Source organism: Cibotium barometz, chromosome 18 (genome assembly GCF_041138505.1).
Source record: "Cibotium barometz isolate CiBa-2024 chromosome 18, ASM4113850v1, whole genome shotgun sequence".
In the NCBI taxonomy this organism is placed as follows: Eukaryota; Viridiplantae; Streptophyta; class Polypodiopsida; order Cyatheales; family Cibotiaceae; genus Cibotium; species Cibotium barometz.
The window spans coordinates 24,418,701-24,426,496 of record NC_141063.1 but is presented as its reverse complement, the minus strand read 5'-3'; positions in this window follow the sequence as shown (position 1 = coordinate 24,426,496).

Genomic DNA, 7,796 nt, shown 5'->3' with positions numbered 1-7,796 from the left:
TGAGTTTACCTTGCAAGTTATCACATCGATAACTATGAGCATGATGTTGTTGTTGTAGCATTTTCTTTTACACAACTGAGGACATTTGTTTCCTCAAACAGGAGGATTGTTATAGGTATATATTTAATTACATTTTTAATGCTTAATAATCGTAGAAAAATATGCTTGATTTAATGTGTGCAGAAATCATCTTAATGGAATGTGTGAATGTACACAAGGTTATTTTATGAGTTATTTTTGTTGGCCTCATGACAAATGTTTGTACAAATTATTTATGCGCTTGTCTAGAAGTGTTTTGATTATTTACACTTAGTGTGTGAACAAGATCTAGTGCTTGAGCTATTTTTGTAAAAAGTGGAAAAGCAAAGCCCAATTTTGTATACACAACTATTAATAGCTCCTTGGGTTATTTATTGAATACAATTCTAAAAAATACTCATGTCGTGGAAGTGGAGCGATACACATGAGGGGGGAGATTGCACCAAATCTTGTCTTGATGGTGATGTTGTTCTATCTGTCTTGTTTATGCTATGTTTTGCTCTTTCATAACAATTTGATGCAAGTATATACTTTAATCTTTGATGAATTTGTGAGTTTTTAATTATTTTCTTCAAGAAGTACAAAAGGTCCCGTGACATTTTTAAGTAGGTCAATATGTTTTGCTTCGTATATTGAAAAGAGACGTCCTAAAAGTGTTGAGACTATCATTAAGTTAGCTTCTCATTTTTATGGTCCTTTTTAAATTAATTAGAAAATCAATGACTTAGCATATCGACGAGAATTCATAATTCTTTTCATATCAATCTTTTGAGACCTTATAAGGGACCAGTTCCTACACATCCTCTGTATGAGGAAGCGCCTATTCTTGTTCACCAAGTAGAAGAGCTTCAACATAAAGCTATTATTGACCATGAGACCACTACTGCTTGCACATGTATAGTGTCTAATAGATACCTTTTGACCTTTAAAAAGCATCCCAGAGAGAATGCTTGATGCATGCCTGAGCGATTTTTCTGCGCCTATCTCGACCTCATACAATCTTACTTTCAAACACAGGCCAGTTGATATGACACAACTGAGCACACTTACTATCCTAGGCAGGAGGGATGTTATGGTTTGTCCATCTATCCCTCTGTGGTTCATTGGGGATGCCCAATTACCACTATGTTTGTAGCATGGCACTTGGGTGATTCCGAATATTTTGTGTAGGACATGAATTTAGGGATGGCTGGATTTAAGTGTTAGATTTAATGCTTATGTGGTGTTGTGTAATTTTAGAATGTGTCACTAATGTGTAATGTGTTTGAATGGATAACTTGTAGGTTGGTGAGATTGACGAGTTTTGTGCTCATAAGCTGGTATGGTTGGGACATGATGGCGGTGATTTGGCATGAGTAATTATCCTTTTAGTATTTTGGCATTGGCAGGATAGTGAATGATTTCGGTATTTTGGCCCTTGTATTTACTATAAGATATTTTTATATTTTGTTAGCCGCCCACTTTTGTTATACATGGGCGTGGACCTATTAATTTGGTTGCACATGAACTACCCTTTGGGGGTTTATATGTATTTTTCCTTAGTGATTTGGTTAGGAAGGATTTATTTAAGCTTTTGGTTAAAACAACTCCTTTTTTGGTAAAGGGCAAGCCCATGCAAGAGCGTGCAACTATTTTTGGCATGTGGGCTATTTTTGTTTTTAATAAAGACATAAATACCCAAGAAGTGGGAGTATGCCAACACTTCTTGGGGGGGATAGATTGCACCCAATACTCTCTCATGTGATTATTTTTAATTTTGATTTTATGTTATCTTGCTCAAGATAATTGTTGAAGTCTATGTAACTTGATGGGTTTGATAGTTAGTAGTTATGTGTCTCCCCAAGAACCGATTTCCTATCATCATCACATTATGTTTTCCAAAAAAAGGTAATTGGCACAATGACCTCATTTTGTCACCTTTAGAGGCATCGCCTCCTAGGTAAGACTTAGTGTGCATTCCCTATATGATTGCAAGTCCTAGCCCACACCTCTGAGTGAGTGCAAATATTAGATGTAGAACATAGCAGCAGGTAGCCTTTTTTGGAAGTTTAAATCCTGATAAGCCCTCTGTCTTCTTGTCTTTGGAATTTCTCTCTCTTCTTGTCTTTATGGATATCAATTGTAGAACATAGAAGGTAGTCTTCTTATATTTGGAAGTTTGAGTCCTAATAAGCTCTCTTTTATAAGGAAATTCTCAACTTTGGAGCGGAGTCAGTGCAAATATCAGTTGTAGAACATAGCAGGCAACCTTCTTGTCTTTGGAAGTTTACGTCTTAATAAACTCTTTATCTTCTTGGTCTTTGGAAGTTTAAGTCATGATAAGCTCTCTTTTATAGGGAAATGCTCAACTTTGGATAGATTTATTCAATGAGATGAATGGGAACTTAAGAGCGCACAAGTGCAGCATGAATAGAGGCAACAACTCTAAATACATTATCCCTTTTGGGAGGAGCTAATAGTGACTTTGAACTAGGGATAGCTAGTGACTCACTAGTTAAGATTCCTCCACGGAAGAATCAACTTATGCATTGCCCATAAATAGTCGGCACAAGAAAGATAAGAGCATGTAGGAGGCCAAGGAGGTATATGCTATGTCGAGGCCATAGATTTGCATAAGAAAAATGTAGGACATGATTTCATGTAGTAAAAACAAAACCAAAGAGGTCATGGGCCCAAAAATGTATAAATCTCTGTACACAATTTCGACATTCATGATTCCGCTAAAAATAAAACAATAGTGATCATCTCTCAAGCTAGAATTTTCTTAGGAAGAACGCGTAGTTGTGTGGCCAACCCTGGTTGACATCGAAGTTAGTCACAAATTATAGTCTTGGGAGACGTGGACCTTTTCGGGCCACCCGCTCTTAACCCTTCAATTGCTACCATCATTGTGGTAAATAATTATCAAGCCATAATCATCAGTTGTTTTCAAAGTTGAGCTTTTCTTTAGAATTAGGCTTGTCTATTACAAGTTTATATGTGACACTAGCAAGCACACTAATGGAAGAGAGCATCATCCTCATAAGGGGATGGATTGTTGCCATACTGATTGCATGTCAATTGGCAAAAGAGATCCACAACACTAGATCTCCCCAATGGCACCATTACCATTGCATGAGGTTACCCCACACCATTAAAGATCCCAAGCCTTGTCTTTTGCAAATGTATGCCATCACCTTGAGTAATCCCTAAAACTCGACACTCTTCTCACCTTGCCATACCAACTACCCCCCCCACCAAAAAAAAACAAACTAATATGGTGTTCCAAATACATGCCTCATCTTTTCCAAATACATGCCATCACCTTAAGTAACCCCTAAAACTAAATCTTGCCTTGCCCACCCAAAACTAATATGGTGTTCTAAAGCCTCCTCAGTTAAGATGTAGACCACCTCCTAAGATGTAGACCACCTCCTAAAGCATCAACCTCAATAACCTCTCATGGACATACCCAAGAAAGTGTGGATACCTAAGAGCACCCTAGCTATAGCCAAGGAATCTATGATGATTAAGCAAAAACTTGGAAGCCATAATCTAGCTAAAAGCCTACGTGTGCAAGAAAAAGGTTGCTAAGCAAGAGTTGATACCTAAGAGCATCCTAGCTATAGCCAAGTAATTTATGATGCTTAAGCAAAAACTAGGCGGTCACCATCTAGCCAATAGCCTATCCCCAAAAGTAATAGCTTGCTAAGTGGGAGCTCCAAGTAAAAACATTTCACCCACAACTTGAACCCTTAGTGGCTTAAGTCTATTGTGAAGGGCATGGTTTGTTTGGGTCCCTAAACCTAAGATATCCTTACCCACCAACTCCTAAGTTGAAGTAAGTAAAGCCGAAGCCTCAAACCTCATTTATATACTAGCAACCAACACCTTATTGAAGTTTAACCAAGATGGTAGTATCTCAAGGCTAATATAAAGGAAACTCCCCAACATTTGGGTACCAAGGTCAAAGGAACCCCCATCCTAACCCTCTAACAAAGCCAAAGACTCCATCAAGTTCCAAACCAAAGATGGAATGGTGGAGACCTAAAAGATGTGCCTCTGAGATCACCCCAAAATCTTAATCAAGAATGCATAGTAGTGGCTATTGCTTTTGCTTTAGAGCTAACACCATGCCTAAAGAAGTTAGAAAGTCCCCCAGAAGAACCATGCATTAAGATGTAGTCCCAAGTTCTTTTGTGGTGAGACCTTACCCATTTCCACTCCCATTGAAGTAAAGCCACCGATGGTGCCAAACCCCCAAGAGAGCCGTGCATCACCTTCTTTGACACCACCAAGTAACCTCAATGTCCCTCTTCACCCTTCACCCCCATGCAGTAATGCCACCTCACAACACCAACTTGCTAATTGGAAGGTCAAAGCTTAATCAAGTGCATGGACAAATTCAATGGCATTGCATCCAACCTTAATCAAGTGCATGAGCGAAGTCGGTAGTGTTTGTGAATGTGTGATTTTTCACTATCACTCATTAACCTCATAAGGCAACCCTTGAAGCCTGTGCTTCACTTGTATATATGTAGCATAACTACCCCATACCAATTATACATATAATATGTACTTGGGAATGTTTTTTTTAAAGGGACGAAGGAAAAATATCAAAGAAAGTTGTTGTGTAGGAACAAAGATTCCCTTCACAACAAAAAATGTAAAAGAAAGTAGCATGCACCAACACTGGGTCACATGAACTTGTTCTTGCTTCTCTCTCACTAACTTGCCCCTGTTTTAATAGTTGTTATCACACTACATAATACACCTTGCCACGCTTCCCAGGTAGCATCTCATACATGGTGGTTTCCATTACGATTGCATGTCAAGTAGATCACTCCTTTGGCAATCACTCTTTATTTTAACTCTTGGCCCATGCTTGTGCATGTGGAAAATCCCCTCCCCTTAGGACTTATATGGTTCTTTAGTGTGCCTTGCCATCCCTCAAGATTGAAATTAGAGCATAATCAAAGTGGAGATAATTTGATGATTCCCTCCAAGAGAGGAGAGCCTTGAGGTACAACCACTTGTATCTCCTTGGGCTGTGGTGAGAGCTAGGTTTGCCACCTCTCCTTTGCGTGCTACATCCCTACACCTACCGAGGCTTCCATATAGCCTATGCCCGATAACCCACATTGCCTTTGTTTACTCCCCTACACCCTTTTACTCACCCAAACTGCCCCTATCACTAACCATGCCCCCTACTAACACCACTCATGGCTTCCCCTTTTAAACCCACCTCGTTCATTAACGCTTACCCCACCCTCTCTCACACCGTCACCCCAACCTTATAAAAAAAATTAAAAAGAAAATTGCCTGACTCACACTCGCCCCCCATAAAACCGCTTTGCCTCCCCTCAATCACCCACACTGTGTTGAGAAACATGGTGCCAAAGAGCACAAGGAAAATATGGAGTGAGTGAGAAGCCACATCACATAGTGAGAATTATCCCACATGTAAGAGAAAGGCTAAGTTATACTCTTCTCATATAAAAGGAGGACATTTGAAGCATTGGAGTACAAGCACAACATCTCAAGTCTTTTTATGAGTACAAGTTTCTATCTTGTAACCTAACTGAACTTGAGTCTAAACTTAATTAGCACACACTCATCATAATGAGTCTCTGTCATTTTTATCCACCTTAGATTAGAAATGTTATTAGAGTAGATTAGTGTAGGATTAGTTTATCATTAGGTAGATGTTATGTCTTTGGGACAGCTTGATCCATGATTTTAACACACTGCCCTACCCTTTTACCCACCACATGGACCCTTCCACTCGCCCCTCACTACCCTAACCCATTAACCTAACCCCCTTCCCCCTCCCCTCTCCTCCTCCCCAAACACTCACCTGTATCTCCTTGGCTAACCCATTAACCTAACCCATTAACCTAACCCCCCTCCCCCTCCCCCTCCCCTCCTCCCCAAACACTCACCTGTATCTCCTTGGCTAACCCATCAACCTAATCCCCTCCCCCACCACACACTCATACCCCCCACTATTGCCCTTAGCTTGGAGCCTTGTTATGGCATTAAGAGGGACTGTATGAATAAGTCCTCCTTATACACTCAATAGGTTAAGGCTTGCCTACTTCTGCCAATGGGAGAAATTATCACTCTATTGGGAAAATCCATATATTTCATGTTTTGAATCCACACTTGTAACATGTGATGAGTATGGAATATTTTTTGGCACTGGATTTAGAGCATTTGGGAGACTTAATCCAATATCTTTTTAAGGCACTTTGCAATAAAATGTGGGACTTTACAACAATCGAAAGTATTTAAGCGATAGCCTACTTTCCATATTGTTGAGGTTCATACTCATTGTTGCACCACAGCTTCGACTTCAAACAAGGAGACATAATCTATGGTTGAATTCTGTTCTCAATAACCATATGGTTCATACTACTTGTATGAGTCTTGCTTCTCATAAGGCTTTTGGGTTCTCAAAATTTATAACCCAAGCTCACCAAGTACTATTGTACTAGGGTACTATTATACTAGTGTAGTACTTGGAGGAACTAGTTGAGGTGGTAATACCAAACATGGGAAAAACTGTGAAGTCTCTTGGTAAGGGTTTCTACTATGCAAGGGAATTCGACAATTGGGGAGAGGCTGGTGGGGTTAATTGTTGCTCATGATACATATATAGTATCATGATACATATATAGTATCATGATACATGCGCTTGGATATGTTTGGAGGATATAAGATGCAGTTCATAGCCATACATATGTTCTTTTATCTCCAACACATGTATGGCTCAAGTGTGAGCATGGTACTTAACATGATTCCTTGATGATATTCTCCATTCATGTGAGTTCACACATACATCCATGGTTTTGAGGATGAAACCTCATGGATGGGGATGGTTTATGAAGAGTCTTATGTTTATTTGGACCCAAGGCCAAGAATAAGTGTATGTAAAAGGGGTCAAGGGATAGAGGATATGATTACCATGCCCATGGATGCTTGTAATTATGGTGTGAAAGGGCGGTCAAGTATATAAGTGAAAAAAAGGAATTATGATGTAACTAATTACTTGAAAAAAAGAAATAATGCTGTAACAAATTACTTGCTAATGAAACTTACAGCTTGGTAATCTTAGCTATGGTGGCTTCTCCCCTTTGAGAAGATAAGTGAGCCCTCCTCCATGAGTGTTACCGTGCAAACTCTAGTCAACCCGAACCTTCCAAAAATTCCAAGCCTTTGATGCGGTTTCAAAAGTACCAACCTCATCTCTTTGTTATCATAGTTCACCTCCCTCGCCATGGAATATTCATAATGGCCATTTTTGCTGTCTCATCATTGATGTGTACTTTGACTACATCTTAGTGTTCCAACCATAAAGGCACATTCCCAAAATGATCCTTCTTTGAGTAATCTATCTCTTTGCTTTAGATCCTTTACTTCATATGCAATGAGTTTTTCACTTCTAGGTAAAGGTAAAGGAACAAACTTATGTAGCAAAGAGGAAATTGGTATGATACTATCCCAATTATATTGAAGACTCGCCTTTTCTAAAACACTCATTTCTATCACAATTTATGAGTCAATTGTTGATGATCTTCATCACCTATGATGCATTGCTTGTAATATTCTGCACCAAAAAAGAGCATGGTTTTTCCATTCTATATGGAGAGAAAAGAAGTTATGTGAGTCTTCTAATGACCAACACTTTTAGTAGGTGCATCAATGTGATCTACTTTCCCAACCACATCATTTTCGATAGTGAATATTTCTCCTTTTATAGAGAACGTTATTATAGA